This window comes from Callospermophilus lateralis, unplaced genomic scaffold, assembly GCF_048772815.1.
Source record: "Callospermophilus lateralis isolate mCalLat2 unplaced genomic scaffold, mCalLat2.hap1 Scaffold_93, whole genome shotgun sequence".
Classification (NCBI taxonomy): Eukaryota; Metazoa; Chordata; class Mammalia; order Rodentia; family Sciuridae; genus Callospermophilus; species Callospermophilus lateralis.
Window position 1 is genome coordinate 1616724 of NW_027517451.1, and position 18988 is coordinate 1635711.

At 35.7% G+C, this 18988-nt stretch overlaps 1 pseudogene; it reads left to right on the plus strand.

Annotated features, from left to right (window-relative positions):
• The first annotated feature begins 572 nt into the window (after positions 1-572).
• The window catches only part of LOC143388468 (RNA-binding motif, single-stranded-interacting protein 1-like), a 144687-nt pseudogene continuing 126271 nt past the window's right edge, over positions 573-18988 (plus strand).

Consider the following 18988-nt stretch of genomic DNA (forward strand, 5'->3'; position numbering starts at 1 on the left):
CTTTGGTGGCCCTGGCAGACCCCCCAGACACAAATGCCTAGCCAATTATCTTACCAGAAAGGAAAGTTCACCTCACCATCAAGTAGTACTTCATCATCCATCTTTCTTGTGACTGGGGGAGTGGTGGAACATTCTGTGTTGGCATTCTATGAACCAACTTAGCAAAATTGAGTAACTTTTTCCTATTTTTTTCTCTATTCTAGAAAACTAATCACCTAGGGCCAATCCAAAGAAGTTATCTTTGTTTTCTACTTTCAAAAATGGAAGACTGGGCTGGGAATGTGGCTCAAGTGGTAGCGCGCTCGCCTGGCATGCGTGCGGTCTGGGTTTGATTCTCAGCACCACGTACAAACAAAGATGTGTCCACCGATAACTAAAAAATAAATATTAAAATTCTCTCTCTCTCCTCTCTCACTCTCTCTGCTCTCTGACTTTCTCTTTAAAAAAATGGAAGACTAAGTTCTCTCTGAAGAGCAAAAAAGAATAGGGTTTTGTGGATGGGCACTCTCACAACTGTGATTACACTGAGCAGGACCCACAGCTCCTCAGCCCTGGAGAAAGCTGCATTCACAATGAGCCAGGTTTTCAATCAGCCCCAAGAAAGCGCCCTGACTTCCTTCTTGGCCATTCAGCACCCTCAAAGAGAAGTTGGTGACTCTCCAGATGCGGAAAGGATGAGGCCAGAGGTTTGGGGAACAAAATATAAGGAAGAGGCTGAACACATTCCAAGTGCAAGGTTAACCAGGTGGCAAAAATGAAAAGCTAAGTGGGGGAGAGGGAAGTGGAAAAGAACAACTATCTTTTCCTTTCCAGAAAGAAGTAAAAATTCTACTAAAGATTTTCAAAGAATAGTCCTGGGCCAACAGCACCACCACCACCATCACCTGGAAACCTGTTTAAAATGCAAAATCCATTAACCCTCCTCCCAAGACCTACCATAGCAGAAATTCTGCTGTGGTTTAAACCACAGAAAATTGTTTGCATTTACTTAGAAACTGAAAGGTTGAGGAAAGATTCACAGTCCTGATTGGCTCTCTGATGCCTGGGGTGTGGTCAGCAGAAGGCAGCTGGAAGGCAGATCCAGCCCAACCTAGGAGGGGAGAGTTCTAACTGGGCTCCCTAGGTGTATTCTGTCCCTCTGTCTGATAACACAGCTGATACTGAACCTTCTACCTCTAAACCAAAACATTCTCAAGGATAATTGCTAAGCTAGGACTGGGGTCTCTCACCAAAGGAGATCACTAGTGTACAAGGGCCCACTTCCTCTAACAGAGGTCAAGTATTTTAATATGCAAATAGGGTTTCTAGAGATATCTATCTAGAGGCAGTTCTGCTCTTCTATTGGGGAAGTTGATAAGAGAGAAAATATGGGAATCTCACTCTGCCCAGGTTCAGAGTTCCTCAAGAAACCTCTGCAAGTTTGGAGTTTGGTAAATTGGTCTTGGTTTTAACTAAATTTGCATTTTAAAAATCCATTTATTTTTCTTTACTTAAAATACTCATGCATAATAACCCAAAACCTAGAAGGCGGGCTGGGTAAGTGTTCTACTATAAACACAAAGTGAGAGGGATATTGGTTACACTTGCTGAAAGATGGGAGGAGGGAAGTGGCTTTCTGAAAGGCTGAAGGAGTTAGATTTACAAAGCACTGGAGAAAGGACTGTGCAGGGTCATCAAAAGGAGGGGGCAGTGCCAGCCAGCATGGAAAGGACAGAGATTGAATTTAAGAGTTTTTAAGCAAATGATAACTTCATTGTAACTGAAGTGTGTGGAACAGTATAACAGAAAGGAAAGTCATGGCAAATAGAACACAGGCAAGCTCCTGCTGCATTAGGGGGAGTTCCAATGTTAGGCAAAGCAGTTTATACTCCAGTTAAGTAAGGCCATAGCCAGGCACTTCAGTATTTTGGCCTGCACATTTCACCTGCTTGAAATCATGGAGGGACTTTATTTAAATTTTTATCTGTGCCCTGCACATCAGAAATTCTCAAAACTATGAATGAATGTGTAAATTTATTATATCTTAGAAGGAATCTGATGATCTGGAGTGAGAAGGGTAACCATGGACTGATGAGTAAGGTGGAGAAGGAAATCATAGGAGTAGAACCCAGCAGAGAGCTATTGAATATTCTTGGCAATCACCAGAAGAGTCTGCTCCAGAGTCTGGGCATGGAGAGATGTTTTGTGTAGGAGAAGTTGTCAGTGATATCACACGCCACTGGATAAGAGGCATGGGGAGGCAGCAAGGGGGTATAGAAAACAGTTAGTACCTTTAGGGTCTAGAAGACTAGGAGAATGGATATTCATTCATGTAGGTGAAAAATTGATTTTCGCATGTCTTGAGAATTCTTAGAGCAAGAATTGTTTTTATTTAGAACTTCTTTATACAAGAAGGGGAAGCCTTACGGCAGATGCTGAAGGGAATAGTTAAGACTTGAGACCTTGTTTTACATAGGAAGTTAGAACTGTGGCATTAAATGAAGAATGGAGACAGAAACAAAGAGCCCAATAACAGGTAGAAGGTTGAACCTGAGGAGAAAGATGGAAAGATGAACACTGAGAAATTAAAGACAGCTCTGGGTGAAGAGTTTGCTTTTTTATGGTACTGGGGACTGACCCCAGGAATACTTTATCATTGAGCTATATCCCCAGTTCTTTTTTGGGGGGACAGGGCCTAGCTAAATTGCTGAAGCTGGCCTTGAACTTAAAATCCTACTGAATCAATCCCCAAGTCAAAGAGCTTTTGAAGCAGTGGAAAGAGCATGTGTAAAAAGCCCCAAGGCAAAAAATAACATGTCACATTTGAGGAAAAAATAAAGATCAGCATCAGTGGGCATGGTGGGTAAAGAGGGTAATGAAGATACAGGAAACATTCTAATCTTTTAGGCCATGGAAAGGAGTGTGAGCCTAATTCTAATGGGAATGGAATTCCATGAATGGCCTTTAAACAAACAAATGAAAAAGATAAAATAAGATTTCTTTTCCTATAAGATCCCTTCTAAAGCTTTGTGGATCATGGATTGAGACTGAGTAAGAGTAGATGTTTCCCATAATGCCATTTATAATAGTGAAATTTTTCAAACCAAATACTTATTAATAGGGATCATAATGAATTGATCATCTATCTGCTTACACTTATTAGGAAAAATTTCTACTACAACGAGAAAAAGTGTGTGTATGCGTGTGTGTGTGTGTGTGTGTGTGTGTGCATGTAAAAGCTCTTTTCCTTGAGAGATTGATTCAGGAGGATTTTAAGTTCAAGGCCAGCTTGTATGTTTGTGTGTGTCCATGCTACAAAAATCTGAACAAAATGATAGAAGTAGTTGGCCTGGCTCTCCCTATCACATAAAATTAGTGGGTTGTGGAGGTGACTTCATAAATTGGTTTATCTTTTCATTCCATGTAGCTTTCCTATGAATGGGCATGCTGTTTTTAATTAGAAAAAAACAAACAAACAACCTTTCATTTTAGGAAGAAAGACAAACTTGCCTATACAGGATGAAATTATTTAAATTGTTTATTTTCTCTCCCTACTTTTCTAAATTTGACCACATTAGGTAGTAGGCTCTTAATGTGACCTGGCAATCTTTTTGGATAAAATGCACATTTGTATATTGCTGTCTCATCCTAACAATCCAGAGTTTGAGCCTGAGCATGTTATTTTTCTGCCAAAATATGGAGATTCATTAGTTTCCATTAATTCTCTATGGATGATGAACATGCATCTTGGCAGGTGCCTGCCTATTTCTTAAGGAAAAGAATCTAAATTTAGACTCTCTCCCTAGTCTGTGGTCTTGGTAAGGCAAAGGAGCCTAAAAATTTTTTTTGCAAAGAGGCCTATTTTTAACTTCTGAAGCCAGGCTTTTCCCAGCTTTTCACCTGGGAGACTTGGTGAAAATTACAAATTGGCGTTAGCATCAAACTCCCCAGTCATCTTCCAGCAAGCACCATTACCCTAGATGCACATACATCCTACAGAGGTACTGGGGAAGCTGGGGGTTATTTGAACGTGTTTTCAGAAAGAATATTACTTTCTTCTTGCTGCACATTGTAATTTTTAACACTTTTCTATAGGAGGAGGAAGTTGCTTATTTGGAATTGCAATCTACTTGGTTAATTTTTAGTCCCTTTAGAAAATTAAAAAAAAATTGTTTTCTTCCACTCTAAGTTCTAGATGCTGTCTCTTCAGTTCTTGTCATCTTATAGCTTCATCCCTTTAATACCTTTTCCTTGGTTTCTCATAGAAAATAGCTTAGCCTTTGTGCTTTCTTGCCCTTGTGTCTCTTACCTCCTCAGTGCTTTTCAGAATTGTCCTTTCTCCATGTCACAATTATTAACTGAAAGGTTATTAAATCATAGCTTCCGAGTAAGTACCCAAATTCATTGTGCAATAACTCAAATCATCCATGAAGCTTCTGGTTAATTGAGAGCTTTGTTGTAAGATTTAGAGGGATGATGATGGTGATGATGATGATGATGATTGGTTAATTATTGCAAGAATGCTGAATGCAGCATTGAGTCCTCCCTGACACCCACAATTTTCCCCAAAACTTGTAGGATATGCTTCCTTAAAACAAATCACATACATAGTACATCTTCATTACAGAAAAATTAGGCAACATTAGGAAAAACATCAGCTGTAGTTTCATCACCAGCAGATGATGTGATATTGCTAACATATTAAAATATACAGTGAAAATACATTCTGTACTGTCGTTGAACATTTCATACTAGTTACCCCCCATCTATTTAATCTCATCTTTGGAGTGCACCTGATTTTTACTTATAAGCAATCATAAACTATTCCTGTTTTCTATGCACTGCCTGGAAAATCTGTGGAAATATTTTTGTAAGTTTTAATTGATTAGATGATGAAATATTAGTAAGTGGCATAGTACAAAATACAGTATTTCTGAAGAGTTTGGCCCCCTGATAAACTTGAACCTGTTCTCTAGGTTGTCAGTAATAAGGAATTCAAAACAGCATGAAACCTGCTTTGTGCATGAGATTTCAGTATTGGAACACTAAAGATAATAGGGCCTATCAGTGCTGTGTTCCTCAAAATGTGGAAATATACCAAATGCACCAAAATTGTCTCTTGAAGATTCTTCTACAGTTATGCAAAGGGGATCAGATATCTGCATTTGTAGTAAGCATTCCAGAAGATTCTAACACCTACTAAACTTTGGAAATTACTGCCTTAGTGCACCTGACAAGTTCTGCCCATGGCACATCTTTTCTAAATACTTCACTATTTTCAAAATCATAGTAACAGAGCAATGCACCAAATTTCTGGTAGTGTAAAATGACAATATTGATTTTTTCATTGATTAAACAACCAGTAAAGATGCTTCCCCCTCTCACTATATTTAGTTTGTTTCCTTTCAGTCTCATAATGATGAGGTTTATTGGAGTCCCTCTAACTCTGAAAACACAGAATATTTCTCATCTGTTATTGAATTTCAAGGTTTAAGTATGAGACACACGAAGCACTAAATGCAGTGAATGTATAGGTGAATGCAACTACAGTTGACATGAAGCAAAGGCATAAATATGTAGGGCATACAGATTCTTTTTTACAAGACTTACACTAAAAGCCCAAGGAATCTACACAATATTAAGGGACAGCCAGTGGATGTCACTACTGCGCCATGGATTTGTAGAGCCAAGGTTGTTTTTGCTGTTACCTCTCAGAAATAACTGGCTGGTGGTCTTATACCTTCATGAAATCCAATGTGTTTTTTTCCTTTCCTTATAAATTATTGACTGATCCTGTACCAATTAGTTTTACCAGTTGGTAGGTTTGTTATCAAGTTAAGCTTCAAGAAAAGAACCTGGGCTCAAATGATTAAAAATTTAGAGCAGTTAATTAAATATGCAGATAGTCACTGAATCTACTTTTGAAACTATTATATTGCCTTTTAATGCTCATGATTTGTATAATTAATAAAAAACAAGCTTGAAAGCATGTAAGGAAAATGAAAATTTAAAGAGAGTCAGGCTAAATGGCAAGAAGTAAGAATATTCTTTCATTAGAATATACCCTATAAGAAAGTGAGAACTGTTTTGTCTTAAAACACTGATATCATTTTTAGTAAATTTTATGTTATAGAATTCCACAATTCATTTTAGAAATTGTATATTAAATCAGTGAGTGGCCTGAGGGCTAATTAAATACATTTTGTGAATTGTATACTTTTGCCTCCAGTTAAACCTTCATTATTCCAATGAATTTTGCCATTTTAAGGTTTGTTGTAACGTCTAAGCAGTGAATCATAGCTGACCAAATCAAATTGGGGCTGCTGTGGAGATCCCTGGGCTTACAACTAAGCTACTTTTAGTTAATTGTAAATTTAAGAAATTGCACTCAGCAACTCTGACCCCCCAATTCTAAGTTTTAAAATGTGCTTTTCTTTAGATCATGGATTCTTTTCTACTATAAGCATACATTTGGAGTTATTCCAGGGTTTTTTTCATTGTGTGACAGTAGAAAAGACATTTTAAATCCTTACATATCTTTTTTCTTTCCTGTTTTACAGGGCAAATCAAACAATACCAGGAATCGTTGTTATTTGGGGTGGAGGGGTTGTGCTAAATGTCCATAGACTCTTTGATTAGTTTATCTCATTTAATCATTGAAAAAAATCCTATAAAGGAAGCTGTGTTACTCTAGTATCACAGAAGAGAAAACAGAAATGCCGAAGCTCACTTTCAAATTATGGGGTGTCTGATTCAATTGCCTAAGAATTTTTAAAAGGACTCGTTCAGTCAATAATGCTGTTGCCATGCTTTCTAAGGCCTTGGTATTGGATTGAATTGCCTCCACGTGCAGTGTGTTGGCTAGGGGTTGGCAGTGCATGCCTCAATGTGAGCACAGAAAGTACCTGCTAAGCCTCTTCCAGAGCCCTTTGAAGTACGCTCTGTCTCTGCTGACCCATAGCATTGAATCTAGTTACCTACACTTTGGAAACTGTGGAGTCAGAACCAGTGGAACATTAACGTTTATACATTAGGCTTTGAAGCATTATCATAGAAGAAGGGAACTGTGGAAGATATTTTCAAACTTAATTTAAAGATGGAAGAACCATAGTGAATATAAATGATGGTTCTAAGGTCATTTCAAGAATCTAGACTTATCCCTAGCACTGACCAGCTTTTCTCATGTAAGGCCCCTGGATAGTACCTGTTTGAAGCTGATTATTGAGCCTACTTCTGATGTAGAAATTTTTAAAATTAATTTCCTAACTATAATATTTGCTCGGTAATATTTAACTATGAGTTCTAATATCATCAGCATGACACAATTACATGTGTAGATAAACATTGTGGATGAATAGTAATAATAAAGTGGTTTCAACTAGGTTCAATAAAAAAGTAATAGTGTGAATTTTTAGAACAAATATGTTGGTGAAGTAATGTGTTGCCTTTTTCCTTCATATTTTAAGATTTATTTGTTTATAAAATGTTGATGAAGCTGCTTTATTTTGCCATTGCTCAGATGTGCTGTTTTTCAATTGTCTAATCTATCATGTAACTCTTTATCTTTTTTATTTAAAAAAAATAGGTTGTAAGCTCTTTGTGTAGAGGAACTTGTTGATGAATGTTTCAGTTGGAAGGAATTTGTGGGAAGCACTATGTGTGTGAGCGGTGGCATGGATAAAAAGACCAGAAGTTTTAGGCACAGAAACACAGAGAGTTCAAGCACACTTAACTAACTCTATCACGAAGAGACAAATAATCTCTCTTTACTGTAGTTTTGCTTTATAAAGAGAATTGTCATAATGATTGAGATAATATATACAAAACATAAGACTTTGGACCTGGAATAAAAATAGGTTAATAAGTAGTATTTTTAAATTCTTTTATTCATTCTTTCTCTTTGTGGACACAATAATCCTTCACTAAATTTTGGTTAGGAGAATAAATTATGAAGTACTGCATAAACAAATTTTAAACCTATTTATACATTTATCATGTCCATTCTTGTCATAATCTTTCATTATCTCATATTCCAAATTTTACAAAGATTTTATTATTGCATCATAATTATACATAGTAGCTAGATTCTTTGTGACACCTTCATATATGAACATAACATCATTTGCTCTATTTCATTTCTTAGTACTTCCTCTTTTCCTAACCTCTTCCCTCCCCCTCTTCCCTCCCTGATCAGCTTCCTCTACTCTACAAATTATATATATATATATATATATACAATTATATATATAATTATATATTAATTATATATATAATTGGATTTAAAAACTTAATACGATTATCATCATAATATATTCATACCTGTATAGAATTAATTTGGTTAATTTTATTCCCCAGTTTTCCCACTTTCCTCCTCTCCTCCATCCTCCTTGGTTTCCTACCTCTACTGATCTTCCTTCTATTTTGCTGTGATCCCCCTCTCTTTTTTTAAAAAAAAATTCCTCTTTTTTCTCTCTAGCTTCTGCATATGAGAAAAAATTCAACTCTTGGCTTTCTGAGTCTGGCTTTATTTTTCTTAGTATGATATTCTATAGTCCAACCCATTTACCAACAGATTATATAATTTCATTCTTCTTAATGGCTGAATAGAACTTCATAGTGTATACAGACTGCATTGTCTTGGTTCATTCAGCTGTTGACAGACAACTAGGGTGGTTCTATAATTTGGCTATTGTGAATTGTGCTAGTATAAATATCAGAAAGCATGTATCACTATAATATGATGATTTCGCGTTTTTGGATAAATTCCAAGAAGTGAACTATCTAATTGACTAGTCTTCTGAGCAATCTCCACAATGATTTCCACAGCAGTTGTATCCGTTTGAAGTCTCACCAGCAATATGTGTTTCTTTTTCCCCACATCCAGGACAGCATTAATTATTATTTATATTCTTGGTTGCTATTCTAACTGGGATGAGATGAAATCTCAGTGTAGTTTTGTTTTGCATTTCTTTAATTGTTAAAGATGGACATTTTTTTTCATATATTTGTTTGTCATTTGCATTTCTTCTTTTGAGAAATACCTGTTTAGTTCATGCATCCACTTATTGATTAGATGTGTGTGTGTGTGTGTGTGTGTGTGTGTGTGTGTGTGTGTGTGTGTGTTTAACTTTTTGAGTTCTTTATATATTCTGGATATTACTCCCCTGTCAGAAAGTAGCAGGCAAAGATTTTCCATTCTGCAGGCTGTCTTGAAAACCTCCCCACACCTCTCTGAATTACCATGTGCTGAACACTGTGCTCTTTTTAGGCAGGCACTAGTGCCTCTGCTCACATCCACCCCTGGAAGTCGGTTTTTGTCCGTCAAGTTCTCCTTTGCTATTCACACTCTGGCTGTACTTCAATGAACAACTTAAAATATATCTTTCCCATGAAGCCTCCCCCACCCCCCCCCCAAAAAAAAAGATTCACACAGCAAACAGCTCTCTGAAAATTTTACATTTCTGAAGACATATTCAAGAGTGCCTTGTCAAATTAGCATGTGTTTGAAAGAGAATATAAGGTCCCCTTTAGGTAGACTCTCAGGGAATGTATTTCATGTCAGTGTCCTCTCAATGCTACCTAGTAAGGTAGACAAGTAAATATTAGCAGATATATATCCAACTAAATCATATCAGGGAGAATATAAAAAATCCTTTTCAAGTTTATAGAAATAATTTTGCTCTTTTTCTCATTCTACATATTTAATCTTTTCTTTTCTTTTTTAGGATTATAAAATAATTTTAAATCAATTTAGAATATAAGAAAATTTCACAAACTTTTGACTGTGATTGCTTTTTCAACTTCCATTCATCTATTCAATATTTATTGAACACTTCCTCCCACTTAGTACTTGTTTTATTTTCCCTTTTTTTCCCTAAGGAAATGAAACATAAGAAAGGGAAGATCATTATTCTCTAAAAACTCATAAAAAATTAGGACAAATCCATTAGAATATAAATATGAAAATAATGTTGGTATAAATGTAGGACTCATAAGTTTACTCCAAATGGGTAAAGTTAACCTGCTCTTAGCTGTCATTGTTTTCAAAATTAAGATATTGTCCTACGATTCCCCATGAAGATTTTAAGTGGGTCTGTACCTCTACCTGACATCCACACTTTTCGTTCCTATTTATTGAGTTCAGAAAAAAATTAGTATTTTGATATTCCATGTTGAAACTTTCATAAGTATGAAATTTATACAGCTTGAAAAGTATTTATTAAAATTAATTCTTTTCATGTTTATAGAGATTTGAGTCTTGGAAGACATGTTCTCCAGGGAAGATGTACCATGTTCATTGCAGAGTAAATTTGGAATAATATTTGATAATTCTTTCCACACAAAGGCAGTCCAAAATGTACAAGTGATTCTCAACATTCATTGATTGCAAATATATCTCAGGAACAGCTGGTGATTTAAAAATATTTTTTCTATTTTCTGTAGCCATATCAACAGACATTTCATTGAATTATATGTAAAGCCTTGACAAAATAGGTCTTGTAGAAAGTGAGTTAGCTGAAATCTTACAATCTCATGATGTTGCGATTGGTCTAAGTGTGGTGAAACCTGAAATTGTGGGCTTAATCAGCCTGAACATTTGTACGAAGTAATGAAATTTAGTAATAAATAATTCCAAGAGGACTTGTTAAGCTGGAACATTGCTATCAAATTATACATACATGTTGACAGCTGTACCAATAAATTTGAGAGCTGTGAACAATCACACATAAAATAATGAAGGTCCTTAAAAGGCCCTGATGCTCTTGTTTGAGGGAACAAAAATTGCCATTTGACTTAGTTTTCTTTCTCCATTAAAAAAGGAGAAAGGAGATGGAATGCTTTTGAGAAATGCTTTTTTTTTTCAGAGAAAATTTTGAAAATAAATGCAGTGTGTCTAAATTAGGTGTAATAAAAATATTCCTGAATAAGTTTATCACATTATCTGTGCTGTCAAAATTAAGCCTACAGATCTAGCTGACTGCAGAAATTTCTTTGAGGTTTTGCCATCTTACAAATTGATAATAGTGCTTTGGATTTTAGTTATGAACAGAAATGTAAGAAGATTACTTATTCCCAAAATCTTGATTCTGAATGCAAAATTGAATAAACTCATTATAGTTGCTCCACTGAATTTAACAAATTATGAGCCAATAGATAAATATTACGCTTGAGGAGAGATTATGTTATTTTTGCAATTACCAATAGTTTTTTTCAAAATATAAAGGAAGCAGAGAAGCTCTGTTAAATTGCCTTGGATTTAAAAATACCTAGTATGCAACTTCCCATAGAGAACTGCTAGTATACATGATCACAATTTAGCTAAACCAGAAGTGAATCAAATATATTATGGTAGCTATAGTGTAATAAATGAAATGAGTAAAAAGACTCATCCTAATGTGATTAATTTTAGATGTAATTGTGCATACTGTAGCCATCACTGAAGATAAACAATATAATCTCCTCAAAAGATCATTGTAAAAACTCTTTCAAAGTGTGTATGGCACTTTAGCAAATTTTCATTTTCTTATAGTGAATTCAATAAAAATAAGAGAAAAAAAACGAAAATGAGTTATCTTTCTTTGATTTTTGTATCTTTTCATATCAAATTATGAAAGATCTAGCATCTATTTGTCAATTGTATCCATCAGCAAAATAAAAGACATCTGACTTGAATTTTCTGAGGGAAAAAAATACTGAAAATATATGTCTTGTTTTTCACTGAAATTCTACACTAAAAACATTGGACTTCAAGCAGTTTTTTCCCCTAATTTTTGTATGTAAATAAAAATGTCTCTACGAAAGATACAGATATTGAGATCGTTTGTTTTCTTTGCCTTCTTAACCATCATTTGACTTTATCCTTACCTTCACCCTAGGTGTCCACTCTAGCTGCCCTTGGCAACCCAGACCTAGGTGGACATCACTAACTGTCCCCAACATTCAATTTTCTCCCATGCCTGGCACATGACATAGAGATTCCCTGGGCTCTGGACCTCCTTTGACCAAAAAAAAAAAAACCTTGATAGTGAAAGGCCTGCTTTTTTACACTTGTTCTCCACCTGACCAATAGACTGAGAAGGTTGCATCTTCCAGATGGCACAGCTGCAAGACAGTGCAACCTCTGTCAACTGTATTCCTTGGTGAAAGGAAGCCCTCCTCTCATCTGCTTTGTGCATATGACATGAGCAAGATACATTTTATGTAAAACCAATTAGACTTTTGGAATTATTTTATCAACCTTCTCCTCTAAGCAAAACCTAGTCCAACCTAATTAATAAAAGCCCCAATGCAGGTTATTTTCCACTCCTACACTTTTTATCAAAACTATCTTTATCTTAGTTGGTTGTTTCATTAGATTACAAAGGTGTTTAAGAAGTACATTTAAGAAATAAGTCAATTTATGTGAAAATATTACTAGATATACTCCACCTTAGAGGTAGGAAAGAAAGCAATGGGACGGCAGATGCCAGAGTGTTTCAAGGTAATGCTATTCTTATGCAAGAAAATGCATGTTGGTAGAATATCTTCTATCTCAGCCATAGCTCAGCTATACCTCAGCCATAGCTCCATGCTGACTGGCAGGGGAGAATGAATTCAGAGTGAGAGCCTTTCCCCTCTTTTTTCCTGTGGTACCAATGGAATACTAGTTCTTTCTGAAACCATAATTCTTTTCCTGCTAGCTTCTATCTGTGTAAACTTCACAATCAGTTTCTTCTTAAATTTTAAATTTAAGATATTCTAAAATTTTTAAAGTATAATTTATTCAAGAAGCAATGTGAAAAATAACCATAGATCTAGTTCAGGGAGGCAAAACATACAATAACAGAGATATAATATTAACTCCTCAATTATGTAAGAAGCAAAAATGATATACTTCCTCCAATTCAGTTTTATTTTTCACGACAGGTATTTTACATATCCTCAAGAATTAATAAACAACATTTTGTTATATTTGCTTCATGCTATTTTTTTTTAAAGTAAAGCATTATAGCCTCCTCTATCCTTTTTTCCCCAAAGGTAATCACTTTCACAAATTTTGTATGTGGTGATCCCTTTTATTGGATCATGGTAATTAAAAATGCTTTCTTCTTCTGTTGACTAATCTATATCCTTTACTCATTTTACTATCTGGCTGTGTTTTAATCATGTACAAGAGTTGTACAATCGTATTTTAATCCAATTTCTTGTGATATGTGTGTCAATGTTTTTACTTGTGTGTGCCTTGTCTCTAAACTTTGTTTTAGTTTTGATCTGGATCTGGCCAAACTAACTCATCCATTCTTTTATGACTCTTAATTGTATAAAATCTTAAGACTACAAATACTTTTATTTTTGTTTTTATATGCAAGTTTCTCTCTCAATCTCTCTCTCTCTCTCTCTCTCTCTCTCTCTCTCTCTCTCTCTCTCTCTCTTTCTTTCTTTCTTGATACTGGGGATTGAACTCTGGGTTCAATCCAGACCACTGAACCACATCCCCTGGCCTATTTTGTATTTTATTTAGAGACCGGTCTCACTGAGTAGTGCTTAGTACCTGACTTTGAACTTGAGATCTTCCTATCTCAGCCTCCTGAGCTGCTCCTGTGGTACCTCTACATGTACCACTATACCTGGCTTTATATATGTTTCAATCTCCTTGAAATATGAATATGTATAACATATATATGTATGTATATGTATGCATATGTGTATAGATACACACATACAGCTATTTGAGTCTGATTTTATTACTATTATTATTATTGTCATTTAATATGAAAAGCTTTTTTCTTTTTAGTGCTGGAGATAGAACCCAGGGCCATGCACATAATAGGTAAGTTCTCTACTACTCAGCTACATCTCCAGCCCAGAAGCCATTTCATGAACTGTTTTGTGATAATGTATTTTCAAAGTCTCTTCTATCATTTAACAAATTCACTTATATGTGTATTTTTGTTTATGAGATTCTAATTAATTCCCATGAATCAATTTGTCATTTTATAGTCTAAAATATTATATTAATGATCATGGTCTAAAATTAAAAGAATTCATTTCTAGTGGAGCAAAATCTGTTTGTTTCTTATTCTTTGCTCACAAATGTTTGTCAGGTCTCAGAGCTTTGTGCTCCTATATGGAGTTAAGAGTCAGTTTGTCAAGGTATATGAAAAATCCTATTATGCTTTTGATTGGAATAGCATTGAATTAATGGGGCCCATGGCATTTGGACTTGTCCACATAATGCTAATATATTTGAATAAAGAATCAGTATTACTCTGGCCTTTCAAGCTAAGCAAGAAAAAGCAGGAATGCATCACTTCCAAATCTAATGGGACTCTCAAGAAATGTGAACCTGTGTTGAAGGTACTTTAGCAAGAAGAACAGGTGGTGTTTAAAAATGGAAAAGAATTTGGAGAGGATTCAATTTTAAAAACAGAAATAGAGAATGAGCAAAAAAATGTAACCATGGCAGATAATGAAATGACATTTTATCAGGTATGTGGATGGGGGAAGCGGGTGGTTGGAAAGAAATCACACAGAGTGCTATTTGTATTGTTTGACTCTTCAATGTCCTGAAATTGGAAACTTTTTGAGTGTGTTTCAAAGTGGTAACCCATTCCCGCAAATAACAAATAAATTAGTTTCAAAAACTGTTGCCAAGTTCAAGCTCTAGAATCTTCCAGTTTAAATGGTCTGTGCCAATGCATTCTTGTACACCCCACTTCCCTCTGCCAACTTCATTGCTGATTGGAAACTGATGGATGGCATTGTTCTGTTCCACTGCAGCACTTTATAAATAACATAATGCAGTATCTACAGCACAATGGCAATCCCTATTTTTTTTTCAGAACTTGAACGTGCTGGAAACAAACGATTTCCCTAATAGCAATCTTTTGAACACATATGGGGTGCTGGATCTATCTCTCATAAAAGAGTCAACATGGGATTAAAACAAGATATATATAATTTAGGTTGAGTTTGAACATTTTAAATGTAAAGCAAATTTACTGTTTAAATGTACTTGCACTACCGTAAGTGGGAAAAAAATAAACCTAAATAAAATAAATTGATGCCAGGAGAAATGTCAAACACACTGTACATATTTGTTAGATACACATTACTGTTTGGCATTAAATAATATTAGTATTTTATGTCCCCAGCATTTCTCTCTATTATTATTTCTGAAGAGTATTTATAGCTTTATCATAGACTTGTTTAAAAAAGACACCATGTCAAAATAGACAACATTTTGGTGAGGAAAAGCTTAGTGACTGTTTTAGTCAGCTTTTGCATTGCTGTGACCAAATACCTGATAAGAACAATTTAAAGGAGAGGAACTTTATTTTGCTCACAGTTTTAGAGTTCAATTCTTGGTCAGCTGACTCTATAGGTCTGGGACCATTATGGTGGAAGGGCATGGCAAAAGAAAGCAACTCTGGACATGACAATCAGAAAACACTCACCAGGAACAAAATATAAACCCCAAAGCCATGGCCCCAGTGACCTACTTCTTCCAGCCACACCCCACTTGCATACAGCTACCAGCCAGTTAATCCATGCCAGTGGACTAATCCACTGATTAGGTTACAACTCTCATAATCTAATCATTTCATCTCTCCATCTTGAATTGTTTCACATATGAGCTCTTGGGGGACACCTCATATCTAGACCATAACAGTTACAGAAATTTTACAAAACTAGAAAAGTTACCAAAATGTCAGGATTATCTTCTTACAGGGATACAATCATGAATAAAATTGATGATATTATATGTTAAGTCCACTATTTACATCAACTGATTAAGGATTCTTTAGTAAGAGTGCCCAGTGGCCAGGTAGATAAAAAAAGACTCACAAGTCCATTCCATCCACTTTACAATAATAGAGTACAGGAATTATAGATTTTGGTTATTAATAGAGCTGCCAGGGGCCACTCTATCATATCATCAAATTCTGCCATTTTACTGATGAGAACACTAAGTACAAATTCTTTAATACAAAGGTCTTATGCTGTTGATGTTATGATACTATCTCCCTCTCCTGTCATGTGATAATACCACCTTCCTCTACACATGGAAACCCCAAAATTCCAACCTATAGAATGTCTCAAGATTTTGACTCTGTCACTTTCTTTTTTATAGGCATTTGTGTCCCTTCATTTTAGAAAGCCATTTTTGCCAACATTTAATCCACACTGATAACCTTCTATGTTTTCATAGATTTAAAAAAAGACATTAATTGCATGCTTACTATTTGCCAAACACTGGTCTAAGCACATGATACGATTTAACTCATTAAATCATCCCATGGAGCTGATATAATACATGTTGTTATCATTCCCATTTGATAGATGGAAAAACTGCTATGCTGAAATATTGAATCATTTTTTTCCTAAGAAGTCTACAGCAGTTTGAAGTACTGACAATGTAACTCCAGAACAGGATATTGAAAGTTCCATGTTACACTGGCACCAAAGGATTCAGCTATACCTTCCCTGGCTCTTGCAACTCTTTTCCCACCCAGAGAGTCTTGTCTGAGCATCTGCCAGATAGTCGTTGTGATCATCATGTTGCACAGTGAACATTAATAGATTTCATGATTGACGTCCCCCCCGTGAGCTTCTAAAAGCAATAAACTGATTTGTATATGGTTAAGAATTTGTACCTGGGATTGGACACACCTAGGATTTCAAATCAAGGTCTGTCATATAGTAAAAATGTGACCTTGGCACATTATATAGGCTGTGGAGCTCAGCTTTTCTCTTCTGTAAAATGGGAATCATTAATTCATCATTATATTATACTAGAAGGATTAAGTGTCTGAATTGCTCAATGTAAATTAGCTGTTATAAATATTATTATCTTTATCCTCTAAGGTCAGTACTGTCCTAGTGATATACATGTTTGTTGTATAAATAAGGCTGGGAGAGGAACAGATGAAGCAGATTGTACTCTGAATTGACCAACTAGTAGCATGTTTTTATCATGAATTCTGAAGTTTAACCTTGAATATAGAGAAGGATCCTTCTTTTAACTATGTTAACTCGTAGCTTAGGGTACTCTAGGTAATTCTCTGTTGTCTTAGTTGACACATCAAATCAGGTTGCCTAGGATATTATTTAGAGCACAGAGAATAGATGCTTTTTATGCGCTGGTGTTTTCTGCACTGAAGGAAGGATGGACATTCAGAGAATTGAGTCCTTTAAATAGCTCTTCAAGCAGAAGGAAGGAGCTATTGTAGAGTAGCGATTTGAGCCATTGAGTGGCTATGTGACCTTCAAGGTTTTATTCTAGTTTTGCCCTTGAAAAAAGGAAAACAAAATTACAAAACTTTTGGTTCCCTTCATCCATTGCCCCAAGTGTGTATGTGCATATGTCTGTGTGTGTAGAGTGACCCACGATTGTCTTTGTCAATAAGGATTGGGAGAACTGGCTGAGCAACACAGTGGGAGATAGACGTTATAGTGTCTGAAGTTGCTGGCTTTTAACATGTGATCTTACAGTTATACAACTCAAACCTAGGTAAACAAACCAAAAATAAAATAAACATGAAGCAAGCAATCACAAAAGGAATGACCTCCTCTCAAAAGAATGAAGTCCTTCTGGAGGAAATCCATTATATATCCAGTGTCAAGGCAAGAGACTCAGCAATATCCCAGTGTCTGTGTCCCTGTGCATGCAGAAGCTATGATGAGTGCGACAGTGCAATCAGATACCCAGATAAACGAGGGACCCTCAGTGGAGATTTCTGAGAGTATTAGGGAGGTCCCATCAGTCAAGAGAAGATTTTGTTATGCACAATACAATGTTGACAAGTGGCAGAGAGACTATTGTAAAATTGGTAATTCGCCACATATCAGCCAGAAAAATCTTTTAAAACAATAAAATAGTCTGTGATGCCTTTGTTCAAACACCTTCAATGAATTTCCATTGAACTGAGTATAATAGAAAGTTATTACCGTGACCTATGAGGTCCCCTGGACACAGGTTCTGCTTCCCTTTGCATCACCATCCATTTTCTTCTCTCAGCTGTGCCAGATGCCGGGGTCTCTGAAGCTCTCTTTATGCAGCCAGAATCTTCACACCTCAGGGTTGTCACACATGCTGCTCCTGGCCTAGGGCACTTGTCCTCTAGATTTATGCATGAATTTTTCCTTCTCATCTTCAAAGTCTCCTCTTCAATTTTGTCTCAGAGAGACCCTTACACATCTCATTCCTTTTAATTTTTTTTAATTTACATAATCATACATATTTGTGAGGTTAAGTGTGATGACTTACACTATATAATGAGCAAGTTAGGAAAATTAACAATCTCATGATCTCATACATGCATCATTTCTTTGTGGTAAGAGTGTTCAAAATCTGTCCTCTGCCTACTTTGGAGTATAAAATGCATCTTTGTTAATATCGGTCACCTAGTGTGCAAGTAGAACACGAGCTTTAGCACTTATTTGAATCTACTTGGAACTTTGTACCACTAACCAATCTCTCCCCACCTTCCAGGCAACCTTTTGTCCCCCAGTCTCTGGTAACTACTTTTCTTCTCTCTGTTCCCAAGTGGGCATCCAATTTAGGTTCTATGAATGAGTTAGGCTGTCTTAATCTTTATCATTAGCCCCATTGATATCTTCATAAAGCTCTTTGTGACTTGAATTATGGGTTTTGTTTATACTTGCTTGTATGTGGTTTTAGACTAAGATCTAAGAGGGATCCTACTCTGCCTTTTATATTGTGATGTAGGCCACAATTATTGTCCAGAACACAGAGGGTGGGTAGGTTAAAGGAAGAATGAATGAATGAATGAATTGATAATCCTGCTCTCTCTTATGGAGATCCGTTAGAAGAATCTGTTACCAGTCACATGGATTGGAGCTCCATACTAATAGTTTCATATATGTATGAAGGTCATCAATTGATGACTCAATTAAGGTTGAATATGAAGTCATTTTAGAGAAAAACTTCAAGTGACAATGTGTCTGAATCGTGGTAAAGGTGAGAACTAATTAAATATTTATTGTACATTTATTATGTGCAAGC